We start from the raw sequence: 17,002 nt of genomic DNA, 5'->3' as shown, positions 1-17,002 counted from the left end.
CAAGTGTTCTGTGCCAGTCACAAGGCCTTGCTTTGGAAGCCCCGGCAACCTCACTTTCAAACACTCTCTTTGTCTGACCAGGTATTGAGAAGTCTCAGATTCTAGGTGGGAATAGAGTCCACCCCCAAAAGGGAAGAGCAACAGAGAACTTTCGGCCCTGTTTAATGCTCTGCGTGTGGATTATATAGCATTGCATAGGTGGGCGGTGTCCTAGTAAGCAGCCTAGGCGTGTGGCTGCTGGTGGTGAGTGAAACATGCTGAATCTGGACCCTTCCTGCCCACGTAATGGGCCATTCAATGAGGAGCAGTAAGTGGCATCAAATTAAGTTCAGAGTAAATGAAAAGAACAAAGAGGGGCTGGAGCGATAGCACAGCGGGTAGGGCCTTCGCTTTGCATGAGGCCGACCCGGGTTCGATTCCCAGCATCCCATATGGTCCCCTGAGCACCGCCAGGAGTAATTTCTGAGTGCATGAGCCAGGAGTAACCCCTGTGCATCACCAGGTGTGACCCAAAAGCAAAAAAATAAAAAATAAATAAATAAAAATAAAGGCCTAGTCCAGACATTATTAAAAAAAAAAGAAGATCAAAGAGCAAAAGCTTCCAACAATTGAAGAATATTTATTTATTCTTCATAAATTCCATAAATTTATTCATAAATGTATTCTTCTATAAATAAATAAAGAATATTTATTTATTTTCCCGTATATATTTACGGGAAAACATTGTTACCAAGCAGATAAAAAATGACCAAATCTTGGGGCTGGAGTGATAGCGCAGCGGGTAGGGTGTTTGCCTTGCATGTGGCCAACCCGGGTTCGAATCCCAGCATCCCATGTGGTCCCCTGAGCACCGCCAGGAATAATTCCTGAGTGCAGAGCCAGGAGTAACCCCTGTGCATTGCCAGGTGTGACCCAAAAAGTGAAAAAGGAAAAAAAAAAAGAACAAATTTAATGGCAAGGAGCCTTAAAAAAAACCAACTGAATGCAATAGGGCTGGGGAGATGTCTCAGAGCATTGGGGCACATGCCTTGTATGACATAACTCTGTACAAACAAGATCCCCAGCACTGTGTGGTCCCCCAAGAATGCCTGGGAGAGACCTCTGAGCACTGCTGGGTGTGGCTACCCAAAGAAAACAAAAATGAATACAACAATCACTTCTGTGAAAGAAATCCACAAACCAGAAATACAAGGACACACACAAAAATTTTAAGTCATCATTTTGGAACCTCTAGTGTAATAGCTGATTCAGGTAAAGATCATCAACCGGTGCTAAATCCTTGGGGAACAAGATGATCTTATAGTGGCGGTAAATATATCACTATACATCTTATACTGTTGGCCATAGAATTGATTTAATTAATATAGATGAAATAGATCAAGAAATACAAACATATAATTATATCATTAAAAATTAGCATTACTAATTTAATATATATTAAAAGAAATATAGATTAAAATGAAACTTTGTCAACAGTTACCAAAAAAACTTCAGATTTCAGATCATTTTGATTGGGACTTGCAGAGTTGGCAAAACAACTCCATCTCTGGGTTCTACACAAGGGCAGTTTTAAATTTCCAAATCTAAGAAAGAAATAATGTGCCATAGCAGTGATCTTTGTTTTTCAGGGGTGTCAAATGAGGAGCTGGACAAAACAGACTACCTGAAATTCGAGGGTTGCACTCAGAGTGTGTGGGGTCACCCGCTAGAGAATGGGTGATGGAGAGAAGGGGTTCTTGGAGAATCTAAAGCATTCTCTCTTCGGTTGATGTCTACTGAGATGAGAGCAACGTGGGTGCCTAGTTCTAACAAGTTGGGAAGCCAGTTACTCACGGGTAAGAACACGTTCTGCTTTTAGTCACTCCCGGAGGATAGATCCCTGCTAATCATGCATGTGAGACACTTGAGAAGTGGCGCTCATGCGCAGCATGGAAGGAACGGCCGTGGCCACAGCTGGAGCCAGTGGACTTCCAGTTCTCGCAGCTCTGACGGTGCTTCTGGGATTGGCTGCAGCCGGGCACGCCTGGTACTGAAGCTCAGAAGGTGGGTCCCAGGGACAGCTCAGCTGCCTGCGTGGGGAGACCGGTGTCTGGGGGGCCGTTAAGGCTTTTTGCTGGACCGTGATGGGCCTGCTCCAGGAACAGAGCCTGAACCGAGGGGGAAGGGGTTTACTGACATGTGTCTGTGATGGCCCCCTGGTGCGTGGGGTTTTCAGACCCTCACCCTCTGGGTTGCTTTCTGTACTGCTTTAATATTTTAAAGTCTGGTTTCTGCATTATATGTATTTATTATATTTATATATTTATAAAATTATACTTTTATGTACAGTTATATATACTTATTAAAGCACCATGGATCCCACTAGTGCCAGTTACCCTCCACTGATGTTCCCAGGTCCCCCCAACCCTCTGCTCCAACACATCTCCACCCCTAAAGTCTGCCTTCCTGACAGGCACCTCAAGTTTGGGTGTTAAAGTTTGGGTCTCATGATTATAGTGGTTTGGATATTTGGCTCTGTCATTCCTTAACACAACTGATGTACCTGAATCCCCTGACCTGCCTGGGTTGTTTCTCATCTGTCTTTTCTCCTACTCCCCTCTACTCTAGTTTTTTTCCCTTCTTCCTATAGACTAGGGCCAAGGGTGAACTGGGCACCCATCTTTTTTTTTTCTTTTTTTCTTTTTGGGTCACACCCGGCGATGCACAGGGGTTACTCTTGGCTCTGCACTCAGGAATTACTCCTGGCGGTGCTTAGGGGACCATATGGGATGCTGGGAATCAAACCCGGGTTGACCGCATGCAAGGCAAATGCCCTACCCGTTGTGCTATTGCTCCAGCCCCATGGGCACCCATCTTTAAATTTTTGCACTCCTTGATTTAGTTATTCTAAATACCATATTAAATAACACAATCCTGTGTTTAGCCTTCTTCTGGCTTATTTCCTTTAACAGGATGTCTTCTAGTTCCATGCATATTGCTGTAAATCGCATAATTTCATTATTCTTCACTGTTGCATGGTATTCCATTGTGTATATATTTGACACCTTCATGGTTCATTTCTCTGTTGTTGGACACCTAGGTTGATTCCAAATCTTAGCTACTTGTGCTGCAATGAATAATAATATGCATATTTTTTTAAATGAATGTTTTTCTCTCTTGGGGATAGATGAGCGAAAGGATCATATGGGAGCTCATTTCTGAATTCTCTGAGAACCCTCTCTACCACTTTTTGGAAAACTTCTCAAGGACTCGTGCTACCTTTGTGGCAGCCTCTCCAGGGGGCTTTCAGCTTGGACTGAGGGAATTCCTCTGTCCCTCCTGGGGATTTTCTCCAGTTCATGCACACATCTGAGAATGGTGTGGCTGGTGGGGGGAGTGGAGGTAGCCTTTACCCCAGAAACGCCTGTTACTGCTGGTTAAGGTAAACAAATATTCAGGGGCCTGGAAAGACTAAAGTCCCTAGGGCAGAGAGCCGCAGGGTTCGGAGTCCTTTATCATAACATTGATTTATTTTCCCTTTCAAAGTGGTACAAGTGGATTTTAGAATGCTTACAGAATTAAGATAAACACAAAGAAGAAAGCAAAAGCCTTAGCGCCCAGAGATAAGCACAGGTTAGTATTTGAGGCTGGAGATGCCCAACTGGGCTCCTGAAAGTCCTGGGATTCTGTGGGAGCTGCTTCGAAGGCCCTGTAAATGCAGGCTAGAGTCTAATCAAAGAAGTCTAGAAGATTGTGAGTATAGAGGGTGAGAGAGGGCTCAACGGGCTGGAGCACATACACGCTTTGCGTGCAGGAGTTCTGGGTTCAGTTCAAAGTACTGCATAAAACCCTTCCTGCATCAAGCCAGGGGCACCCCCTGAACACATTGGGTGTGGCCCCCTGACAAGATTTTGGCAGTAGAAGAGCTGCAATGAGCAAATGGACAGGGGAGCAAATGGACAGTGGAGTATCAGCCTTAGAAAATCACCAAGGTGAGAACATGTGTGTACTTTCTGCCAGTCTTGACCCAAGCCCTCTTGTTTTCCTGGGATGCTTCCTCTAATTTATCAATGTGCCTCGCCCATGGAAGGAAGCCTGTCAGCCTGGTAGGTGTGTTGCCGAGAAACCCTGGGCAGCCAAGAGATTAGTGCTCCACACTTAGGGGGACTCCCTTCTCCGAGCCCTCATGTGCTCAGGGGCTAGTCCTGGCTCTGTACTCAGGATTGACCTTCGTGTGCTCAGGGAACCATATGTGGAGCCAGAGATCCAGCCAGGGTCAGCAGCATGCAAGGCAGATGCCTTAACCCCTTTACTATTACTCTGGTACCTGATGGGTCATTTTTTTAGGTCTTGCTTTTTATTATTGAGGGAAGTATGTTTTTATCTTTGAAAACATGGGTCCATGTGGAAATGAAATTATATATATACAATTGTCAGAGGTCATAGTCTGAAGATATTGCATACTGTCAAATTATACATAATCAAAAATATCATTTCAACATGTAGACTATTTAAAAAATTATCAATATGAGGGGGCTGGAGCTATACTACAACGGGTAAGGTGTTCGCCTTTCACATAGCCGACCTGGGTTCTATCCCCAGCATCCCAAATGGTCCCCTGAGCACCACCAGGAGTAATTCCTGAGTGCAGTGCCAGGAGTAACACCTATGCATCGCCGGGTGTGACCCCCCAAAAATTATCAATATGATATGCCATTGCCTAATTTAAACTAACTGTTCAAGAAACTTGGCCAATTAGGAACATTACTAAAGACAAAAGGGCTGGAGAGAGTGCAGGTGTTAAGGTGCTTGCCTGTCTGGGTGGTCCTCGGAGCACCAGGGGGAGCAAGTCTTGGATCTGGGGGAACCCCAAACACTGATGCATGTGGCCCCAACCCCTCTCCTATACCAAACAGAAAGAACAGAAGAGAGTACAAACATTAGAAAGTTGGAACATTTTGCTTATAAAGCTTGAAAAAAGAGTAAAGAAAAAGTAACTTATATTTTTAAGGACCCTCCACCCCCAATTTCATGAAAAACTGTAAAGACTATAGTGTAAGCCCCTCCGGTAGGGGCTGGGACTCTAGCACACATCTTGCAGGTGGTGCCTTAGGAATGTCAACTCTCCGTCACGCTCACCTTCTCCCCGGAAGGAAATGCATGACCTGTTAAAAAAAAATGTTTCCCGGGCCTGGAGCGATAGCACAGCGGGTAGGGCCCTTGCTTTGCATGTGGCTCGACCCGGGTTCGATTCCCAGCATCCCATATGGTCCCCTGAGCACTGCCAGGAGTCATTCCTGAGTGCAAAAGCCAGGAGTGGCCCCTGTGCATCGCCAGGTGTGACCCAAAAAGCAAAAAAAAAAAAAAAATGTTTCCCAAGATACTGTACATTTTCTTTCTCTCTCTTTTCAAGCAGACTTTTAAGGTAGTAATTTGTTACTTAGGGATACTTCTAAAACAAAATAGTATCAAAAGATGGTTAATTATTCCTGCTATAGTACAATCAGTGTGGCTTATAATTAATATGCGAATGTATTCTTTCACATCAACCAATTAAATGTTGAGCTTATTTAGAATAAAGTTTGATAACATCCAACTTTTAGATCTTTATTTTGTTGTTGTTGTTAACAATGCACCCTCCCAAAGATGTTTGGCATAATTTCCCCCCTAAAACTGAAGTTAGTAGTTTTAGGGTTATTTGTTTTGTTTTGTTTGTTTTGGGCCTCATCTGGCAATGCTCAGGAGTTTCTCCTGGCTCTACACTCGAAAATTGCTCTCGGTTGTGCTTGGGGGACCATGTGGGATGCCAGAGATCAAACCTAGGTCGGCTGTGTACAAGGCAAATGCCCTACCCACTATATTATCACTCTGGCCCCAGTAGTTTTAAATTTTTAACACTTTTTAATTGAAATTAAAAATTATTGAATCACAATATTTATTGAGATACAAAGTCACAAAGTTGTTCCTCATTGAGTTTCAATCCTACAATGTTAGAGCACTTTGGCAGTGTCCACTTTCCACCACCAATGTCCCATAGTTTCTGTCCTGCCCGCCCTCCCTCTCCCCCCCCCCCCCACTTCTCAGCCTGCCTCTATGGCAGACACTGTTTTTTCCCTTTTAGGCACTAAAAGGTTTGCAATACTGTTACTGAAAGGGTATTATAACCTGTCACTTTACCTCCTTTCAGCACCCAGTTAGTGGTGCCATCTCCGACCTAACCACCTAACCACCCTCTGTACCACGTGGCAAGCTTCCTACTGAGGACTGGTCCTCCTGGCTTCCATTTCTATTGCCCTTGGGTATTATTTTTGTACATTTTTTTAAATATCCCATAAGAGAGTGTGATCATTCTATATTTTGTTCCTCTCTCTCTGACTCATTTCACTCAGTATGATGCTCTCCATGTCCATCCACGAATCAGCAAATTTCATGACTTCATTTTTTTTTCTAATGGTTGAATAATATTCCATGTGTAGACATACAATAGCTTCTTTATCCAGTCATCTCTTCTTGGGCATTTGGGTTGTTTCCAGATTTTGGCAATTGTGAATAGTGTTGCAATGAACATAGGAGTGCAGATGCCTTTTCTGCATTATATATTCCCAGGAGCGGCAATGCTTCCAATGGAAGCTCAATTTCTAGTATTTTGAGGAATATCCATATTGTTTTTCAAAAAGGCTAGACCAGTTGACATTCCTACCAGCAATGAATGAAGGGCCCCTTTCCTCTTTGCATCCACACCAACATGGGTTGTTTTTGTTCTTTGTGATGAGTGGCAGTCTCTTTGGTGTGAGGTGGTTTTGATTGATATTTCCTTGATGATTAGTGAAAAATCTTAAAGGGTGGAATCACAGAGTTACAAAGTTATTTATGATTGAATTTTAGGTGTACAATGTTCCAACACCCGTCCCTTCACCAGTGTCCCTTTCTCTCCACCACTCTCCCCTGTTTCCCTCCCTCCTCCAAGGCTGCCTTTATGGCAGGCACTTTTTTTTTCCTGTGTGGTTTATCATACTGTTATTGACAGGGTATTGTTCATGCATGTCACTTTACCTCCTTTCAACACCTAGTCCTGGCCCGGTATCATTTAAAATTCTAAACATTTTAAAATTCAAGTTTTAAAATATTTTTATAGAAGGCACATGCTTTATAAGTTTTGGGTGTGCATCATTGAAAATCAACATGTATATAGACTATGATACACTCACTACTAACTTTAGGAAAAGAATCCTTTTACTAAATGTTTATAGAAATTTATTTTCTGGAGGCGAAGTCAGGAGAAGTTGGCAAATACTGTATCCTTTAAGTTATCAACGTTGTCTCTAAATTTGTCTAGATTTACTTCACTTTGGAGTATGGCCAGGTAGGAGCTTCCTCATTCCTGTTCTTTAGAATGAAGAACTACTGTTGAATAATTTAAAATAATAACAGTAATAGCTAACTTCTACGGGTAGTTTTTTAATACACCAGGCCCTATTGCTAAGCCTGGCCAGAAGCAGGTGGCTTACCATGAATTTACTGGCTCATAATCCAGCATCTGATAAATCACTGATAGACACTGGCCCCAGGTTTTGCTTTTAACCACTTGTGGAGCTATTTGGAACCGAGACAGAAATCTGACCCCTTCTTTATCCTGGATGGAGAGGCGGCTGTGCAATCAGAGCTGTTTGCTCTGCTAGGAGTCATGGTAAAGTCTGCAGTTCTTTGAGAACTCTTAGGAGAATAATATAATCTGGTTTACTCTTTCTGTTTTTATTCTTTTGATTTTTGGGTCACACACAGGGAGACTCGGGGCTTACTCCTGGTTCTGTTCTCAGTGTTCACTGCTGGAAGGGCTCAAGGAATACATGAGGTGTCGGGTCAGCTGCATGCCAGGCAAGTGCCCGCCTGCTGTACTATCTCTCTGGCCCCTGGTTTACTGCTTCTTAGTGGTAGAGGAAATTTATAACATTAAACATGATCTTTTGCAAAAAAGAAAATCTTAAATCAACCATCTAAAAATCTCATCTTGAGAAGCTAGAAAGAAAAGGAAGACTAACACAGTGAAAGGGAGGAAATAATGGAAATCAATAAAATAGGAAAAATAGAAAAATAGCGAAAACCCCCGTCTCACTTTGAAAAGATCAATAAAATTGGCAAACATCAGGTTAAGGAGATAGTATAGGGATTAAGATGCTTGCCTTGTATACCTTCAACCTTGCTTTTTTTTTTTTTTTTTTGGCTTTTTGGGTCACACTCGATGATGCTCAGGGATTACTCCTGGCAGTGCTTAGGGGACCATATGGGATGCTGGAAATCGAACCCGGGTCGGCCGCACGCAAGGCAAACGCCCTACCTGCTGTGCTACCGCTCCAGCTCCCAACCTTGCTTTTAATCCCTGACACTATGCATGGTTCCCAGAGTATCACCCAGGAGTCACTCCTGAGAACAGAGCATTGAAACCATGAATAGCCCCTTAGCCATGATGGGTGCGCCCCTCTTGCCCAAGACAAAACTGGGAAAAGTGATAACAGAAAAGAGTTTATAATTTACTAATTAGAAATTAACCAAGCTATCCCTACCGACTCTGTAGATGCCAAGAAGACAGGAACAACTCTGATTAAAATATTAGCCCATAGAATCAGCCATATCTATAACAGGCGTTACACGGCACACTCAAGCTGTGTGGTGGATACTCGGAGCTCATGGTGTGCCGGGATCAGAGGGTGCCTGGTGGGCTCATGCACGACGTCTCCCAGGAGCGGAGAGCATGCCGAGATCCAAGAGTGCACAGGGCGTGCTCAGAACAAAGACTTGCTAAGCACATTTGGAGGTTGTTTTATGTCCACATGTTTGCAAATGGTATCCTGGTTAAATGAATACTTAAAACTTTACTAAATAATAAGTATGAAATAGTTTATGTCTTTATTTGAGAATTCCCACTCCGGTTACACATATGTTAAAGTAGCTTTGAGCTTCTCACCAAATGTCTCTAACTGATTCTGGCAAGGAAGGCGGGGTTGGTCTGTAGCCTTAGCTCCAAGTGCTATTAGATATCACTACAACGGAGATAACATCACAGCACAAAGGTGCATCAAGAAAACATGCTATATATTTTGCATTTTCACAGAGTTACATATCAGTTATATCTCCATCAAAACAATGCCTTGCGTGAGGTTGATTATATTCCCTGCTTAACCATAAGCATGAAAATAAGGGACAAGGGACAAGATCCGCCTTTTCCAATTCTGCCAGCAGATGGCAGCAAGTCACCTCTGGAGGGAAGTGCCCTGCACAGCACGTTTGCTTGGGGAGAGGCACGCAGGGAGTAAATAAAAATGTGACAGAGGCCAGGGAAGAGGCAGGGATGCTGTTTTGATAGGAGACTCCTCTGTGGGAAAGAGAAACACCTGCAGAAAGTACGATTCATCATCGCATAATTCATGGCCTCTTTTTGTTTTTTTGTTTGTTTTTGTTTTTGGGTCAAACCCGGCAATGCACAGGGGTTACTCCTGGCTCTTCACTCAGGAATTACCCCTGGCGGTGCTCAGGGGACCATATGGGATGCTGGGATTAGAACCCGGGTCAGCCGAGTGCAAGGCAAATGCCCTACCCACTGTGCTATTGCTCCAGCCCCTCATGGCCTCTTTTTATTGTTGTCTTTTTGGGGACCACACCTGGCAGTGCTCAGTGCTCACTCCTGGTTTCGCACTCAGTGATCACCCCTGGTGGGCTCAGGAGCCCACATCAGGTGCTGGAGGTGGAACCCAGGTATGCCGTGTTCAAGGCAAGTGCCCTATTACCGCTCCAATCCCTCGTGGCCTCTTAAAGCATTTTGTAGAAGCGACTTCTTGGTGGATAACTTTGGACCTTTTGTGCTCGTCCACAGTAGTTCTGAAATCCCGGCACATTCTCTTGCTTGCCTGATGCACATGCTTTCTCCCAAACCCCCGGACTCCACCTGGCTCTTCAGAAGCCCTTGGGGAATACAGAGTTGGTTTCCTCTCCATTTCCCGCTCAGCCCTTCGCCTGCCTGAAGACCGGCTCTTCGCTGTGCATCTCCCGGAGCCAGTCCCCTTTCTCTTCCACAGCAGCACAGAAACTGTTGCTCCCCTTCGCCTCCCCTCACAGAGGAGAGAACGGAGGCACACAGAGAGAGAAGCGACTGGTCCCACGACAAGTCAGTGGCAGAGTCGGGGTCAGAAGCCTGGTCCCCTCTCTCTCCACACACACTCGTGTGTCACCGAGTGACTCAGCATTGCCACTGTCATGACCTTGTTAGTGCCAGGCACTTCCTATTGTAGGATGCCTGGAAGCATCCCTAGTTTTCACCTACTTGATGCCACAAGCACCCCTGCCCCCCACAGCAGCAACCCAAGCATCACCAGACATTGCTCAGTGTTCCCAAAGGTGAGGAGGGGTTGGCCAACTCCAGCCCAGGACTGATGACGCATCTGGTGTGTGAACACAGACACACACACACACATACACACACACATCCCACCTCCACTGCCCACCTTTATGAGCCAGATCCTCTTTTCTACTCCACGTAGCCTTTCTGCCACTCTCCTACCCCCATGGCACCTGCTGGTGGCTGAGGGCCCTGGTTTTCAACCTTTTTTACACCTGGATGAGTGAAAATAGGCAAAATATTTTGTGGACGGACCAGTCAGGTGAAGTGTATGTATACACACCACGACTCAGGGTGTTGACACAGGGGCTTTGAGCTGGAGGGAGTCAGGTACAGATGTACACACAGGCCCATCTGGTGAAGGATAGTGTCGGGGAAGAGATGAGCGGGTTGGACCCTGGGCAGGCCCCCTCTACCCCCTTTGCATCTTGACTAGCAAGTCTTAGGGGTGGTCTGCCCTCAGCACCGTGGTTCCGTGTAACTGGTGGGAGAAGTGGCTGTAGGTGCCACATTTTTTGGCTTGAAGACCTCAGACCCACCCGTATTTGCCAGCACAGGAAGGCTTTTAGGGCGCCAGGCTTTTCCCTTATTCATCATAGTTTCTGAAGGCAAATCTTCACTTTCCTTATTTCTCATAAAGTAATGGCTACCATAATGTCCCTGGAAAAAGCCAAGGGTCAAACTGACAGAAACCCGGGCAGAAACATGACAGTCCCTTAGGGACTGTCCAGCCCAGCAGAGTAGTAACTTCTCCTTTAGAGCTCACCCTCAGGGCGGGGGGCAGAGTCGACCTTGCCTGCTCCAATCACACAGTTTTACTACCTTCACCTTGGAGTGACCTCCAGTGATAGTTGGTTATAATGACCATAGGCGTGGAAATGTTTAACTTATTTGGAGCTGCTTGAAGCCCAAGTCCCCAATTCCCACTACATGGGCATCTATCACACTGTTTTCAATTGTGTTTGTTTTAGGACCACACCCAGAGGTGCTCAGGGTTTACTCACAGTTCTGTGTCTCAGGATCAGTCCTGGTAGTGCTCAGGAAATAGTTATGGTGTTGCGGGGGGAGGGGGGGTCAAACGTGGGTTGACCACATGCAAGGTAAGTTCTCTACTCGCTATGCTATCTCTCCTGTCTCATTTTCATTGCTTTCTAAAAAAAATGAAACTTTATTTAAATACTGTGATTTACAAAGCTGCTCGTAATACAGTTTCAGATATTCTATGTTTCAACACCAATACCACCACCAATGTCCTCAGTTCCATCCCACCCCTCCCCAGGCCTGCCCCCTTAGCAGGCCCAAAAGAATTTACTTTATATCGCTTGTTACACATATATCTTACAGTTGTGTTACTAAAGTCATTGTCTGAGGATTTACTGAGCTGTTTGGTGATAGTTGAACCTTGCGTGTTGCTGTTCTCGCTCTTTGAGCTTAGCGGGTTTCTACTCAATTTTCCCTTCAAATTTGCTCTGCTCCTTCTGGGCTGTCAGTACTGTGAAATTAGGAAGTGTTGCCTGGCTGTGTATGGGGCCTCACACTCCAGGAGTTGAGGCACAGGGACAATTCATCCATCCGCTTGGTGTCTCTTGAGATTAGTCGTGGAGCTGTGAAGCTGGGCCCTTCAGTTTTTTGAACATTATATGCGTTGCCTGCCTGCCAGTGGAGGAGTGATTATTCACTGTAGCATGCCACCACATGCTGGAACCAAGGCTACTACTGCAACCCATACCAAGCTTAAAAAGATGAGCCAAGATTTAGTTCTTCGTGTAACAAATATAGTCTGAGCACTGTCAGTGCCAGGCTGGGCACCTGAAGGTATAGAAATACATCCCGACTTGCCCAGGTGTCCATAATAGAACATTAAGCATGAAAATCCACACCACAATGGTTATGTACTTGCTATGTATTTATAGAAATATAATCTTTTACTGAGTGCTGGGATTCACCATATCTGAAGTGCTAGACTTAGCACTCAGAAGATAATAAGAATATTCTTGTTATATTTGCATAGCTCTCTCGGGGACTCAGCTCTGAGTAGTTAATACCATTTTGCAGCAGAGGTTCTTGAACTTTGGGGGAATTTATTATCATGGCAAAGGTCTTGCCTTTGTAACCCGAAGCTGCAGAGTTGAAATCCACTCTGACTACTGAGATTTCCACTGCCATGCTTTTTATCTTTTCCAAAACCATATACTTCCCATTTCTAAAAAGTTTAAGCTGTCCAAAGACTTTGTGTGTGCTTGTTAAGGATTATGGGAAAAATTGAAGAGAATATACTATCTATTTTCTATAGCTTTAAATTACTTGCTTAGTAAAATGTGCAAAATAACCAAAAAATTGGAGGGGGGATCTTTACTGCATCTAGTTCATAGAAGACTGTAGGTAGAATTAACACCTCTAAAATATTCAGAATTAAATCTTTTTATATATATTCAAGTTCTTTTTATCTTGCCCAAATTATTAAATTAGATGCTCAGATTGTGCACCTGTTCCTACCTATAGTTTGGACCCAGGAATTTCATAATTTGAGTTCATATATTAAGGCATTTTTTCCTACTGTTTTCTTTGTCTAACTCGATATTTCTACGTGTTAAGGTAACTGTTGTTGTGTCTTAATTTTTTTTAGCCATTTAATAGTTAATTTTATATATAGCTATGATATCAATTTTATTTATTTATTTTTGTTTTTGTTTTGGGCCATATTCCATAGGGGCTCAGGGCTTACTCCTGGTGATGTTTCGGGAACCATATGTATTGCCAGGGATAGAACTGGGGTTGACTGCATGTGACACAAGAAGCAATGTACTGTCTCTCTGCTCCTCCCTTTCTTTTTTTTTTTTTTTGCTTTTTGGGTCATATCGGGAAATGCTCAGGGATTACTCCTGGCACTCAGGAATTACTCCTGGTGATGCTCAGGGGACCATATGGGATGCTGGGAATCGAACCTAAGTCAACCGTATGCAAGGCAAACGCCCTACCCACTGTGCTATCGCTCCAGCCCCCTTTTTAATTAAAGTGAAATTCATTGGACTTAAAATTAGCCCTTGGAGAGGCACACTTGAATGACACATCATACATTTATAAGTTGTACTACCACCACACCCCAATAAAGCCAAGGGTCCACTAAACTGGTAATTATGTTCCACGAACCATTTTAATTTTCTGGATAGATTTTTTTAGAAGCCAGGGTTATGGTTCCCATAAATACAAGGGTCACTTGTCACTCCCACCCAGTGGAAGTGGTTGTGATGGTGAAATAGGGAGTTCTCCTGGCGGGCACTCTCCACTCCTCCACACACGCACAGTGCGGGACCCCTCAGGCATGGGGGAGCCTCGTTCAGAATCCAGCCGACCTTCCTTGCAGCCAATACTCCTCACTTTCAAAAACCTGCTGATCCTTCTCTCAAGATTTACTTCTCCTAGTCCCTGGGATTGGGGGGAAATCCAGGATGTTGTGCTTGACTGGGTAGCGGCAGGAAAACAAAGCTATGGCTTTCTTCACAGCCCAGACACATCTCTATCTCATCTCAGCCTCGTCGGCAAAAGTGCCACTGCAGTGACCCTCTGCCCTGCCCTGGCCTGTCACAAGCTGGCTGCCAATGACGAGGGGTGCTTCTGCATGGCTGGAGTTGAGTCTGCACTGCCCAGGCTGGCATAGAATCTCCCAGGGCTTGATGAAGGCAGAGGGTCCAGGGAGGGCAGATGCCTCTGGAAAGCCCATTTGGTTTGTAGTTGTCTACACTCAGGGGCATTTGCATAATAGGTGCATAAAATTTATGTAAACGGAAATGTCCTATTTCTTGCATTCTTCCAAAAAAAAGTATATTTGAATGACATAAATGACACATGAAAAGCTTCCCAATGTCTTTATTGTAATTGTAACATTGTAAGTCTTTTCTGTTTCATTTTCCATGTCTTTCATGGGTCCATGGTTGTTTAATCTCTATGTGTGTGTGTGTGTATGTGTGTGTGTGTTTGTGTATGTAAAAGAGTGAGTGAGAGTGAGAGCGGGAGAGCGAGAGAGAAAGAGAGCAAGAGAGCGAGCGATCGAGTGAGAGAGTGAAAGAGAGAGAAAGAGAGAGAGAAAGAGAGGGAGAGGGGGAGAGAGAGAGAGAGAGAGAGAGAGAGAGAGAGAGAGAGAGAGAGAGAGAGAGAGAGAGAGAGAGAGAGAGAGAGGAGATTGCGTACCACAAACTCGGCACTCAGGCATTAGGCAGTGTTTTCAGTTAGCCCTTGTTAGGAGGATTAAAATTCTGCTCTATTGGCTTCCACCTCTATTCCCTGGAGCTGGCTTCTTCTCTCTTCACAAGTAGCTACAACTGGTTGTTGGGCGAGACTGGGTACATCTAGCAGAGTTGAGGGGTGGGGCAAGCCAGGTGCGCAGATAAAGCATCATCCATCCCTGGGTCCTCCTGGTCTTTATGACCTCCTGGAGCTTGTGATCTCCAGTGAGGATGAAGACCCTGCACCCTGTGTATTCTCTTAGGACTTTGGTGTTATAGACGGAAAAATTTTTTTACATCTCCCTCCACCTTGGAGGGAGTTTGAACACTACCCCTAGTGGATTTCAGAGGTGGGGGTCTGTTGGAATTAATTAGTATTGAATGAGGTCAAGAGGGTGGTGCCCTCATGAATGGGGTTAGAATGAGTCATGAGAGATCCATTTCTCCAGCCCTCTGTGTTCATCATGTGAGGGTCCAAGAATCAGTGGTCTGCAATTAAGAAGAGGGCTCCCACCAGGCTCCCAGACACGCAGCCCGCAGAGCTGTGAGAAACACATTTCTGTTGCTCATTAGCACTCAGTCCATGACATTCAATTACAGCCGCCTGAACAGATGAAGTGGGCATGATGCTGGGGTTCCAGTGGAACCAGGTACTGGCATTTAGGCAGCAGTGGGTAAGGGTCCCATCTGGGTGGGCAGGACACTGATTCTTTTTTTTATTATTATTTTGTTTTAATCACTGTAAGCTACACTTACAAAACTTCCATGTTTGAGTTTCAGTCATACAATGATCGAACACCCATCCCGCCACCGGTGTACATTTTCCACCACCAAAGTCCCCAGTCTCCCCCCACTCCATGGAGGGTGGCCCTCCCCCTGCTCCTGTGGCATACATTTTCCCCCACTCTCTCTCTACTTGTGGGCATTAGGGTTAGGACACTGATTCTTGAAGATATTCTAGATTATGGCTCACTGGCTGCCTGAGCAACCTCCGCCTTCATCTACATGAACCCGAGCAACTTCACCTACCTGCCTGGGCAACTCAGCCGTGCTGGTGGCCTCCTTATCCTTCTGGCCTCACGTTTTTGCCTGGTCCTCTCTCATCCTCTCACTTGCTCTTTTTTCTTTCTTTTTGAGGGGGGGTTGGGCTACACCCAATGGTGCTCAGGACTTATGTTTTGCTCTGTGCTCAGGGATCATTTCCGGATCTATGCTCATGGGGTTCATATGTGGTGCCAGGGTCTGGAGAGCCTTATCCCCTCAACTGTCTCTCTGGCCTGCATTTGCTCTTTTTAAATTGTGTACTTCATTTTTAAATAGCATTTTAAATTTAAATATATTTGGTTTATTGTATTATAGAGGCCCAGTGTATAGAATAAAAATAATTCTATAATAATATGTAGCAGTAGCAGTAGCACTGTCATCCCGTTGTTCATCAGTTTGCTCAAGAGGGCACCAGTAACGTCTCCATTGTGAAACTTGTTACTGTTTTTGGCATACCGAATACGCCACAGGTAGCTTGCCAGGCTCTGCCATGTGGGCGGGATACTCACAGTAGCTTGCCGGACTCTCCAAGAGGGACGGAGGAATCAAACCTGGGTTGGCCGCATGCAAGGCAAATGCCCTACCCGTTGTGCTATCGCTCCAGAATAGTAAATATATTAAAATATAACATATAATATTAATAGATAGAACATATAATATCAATAGATAATATAGAATAAAAATTGTGTAAGAATATAGAATAATAAATCAAAATCTGTGTATAATTCCTGTGTTCCTACCAGAAGTCTACTTCCCGCTCTCCACTGTACCTGTGTTGGGTCACCATGCAGCCTCGCTTTCTTTCCCCTTGTCTTTTTTTTTCTTTTTGGATCACACCCGGCGATGCACAGGGGTTACTTCTGGCTCTGCACTCAGGAATTACTCCTGGCGCTGCTCAGGGGACCATATGGGATGCTGGGAATCGAACCCAGGTCGGCTGCAAGCAAGGCAAACGCCCTACCCGCTGTGCTATCGCTCCAGCCCCTTTCCCCTTGTCTTATGGTGATCACTGTTCTGTTCTTTTAGTCTAAGAGATATTTGCCTGTTTTTAATAATTTTTTGTGAAGCAAGATAGTTTAAAAATTTTATTATTATAAAATTGTTCACAATAATTGATAACACTCAATATTCTAACACCAATCCCACCACCATTACACCTTCCCACTACCATTATTTTGAATTTTTCCAAACTCCACCCAAGTCTGCCCCAAAAGTAGGCCTTAAAAGCAAGATAGTTTTTATTGTTTTATTTTGTTTTTGAGCCACACCTGGGGATGCTCAGGTCGTATTCCTGGCTCTACCCTCAGGAATCACTTCTGGCATGTTTAGGGAACATATGAGATGCCAGGGATTAAGCACAGATTGA

Source organism: Sorex araneus, chromosome 3, assembly GCF_027595985.1.
Source record: "Sorex araneus isolate mSorAra2 chromosome 3, mSorAra2.pri, whole genome shotgun sequence".
NCBI lineage: Eukaryota > Metazoa > Chordata > Mammalia > Eulipotyphla > Soricidae > Sorex > Sorex araneus.
The sequence above is the reverse complement of the archived record's forward strand: the minus strand, read 5'-3'. Positions refer to the sequence as shown.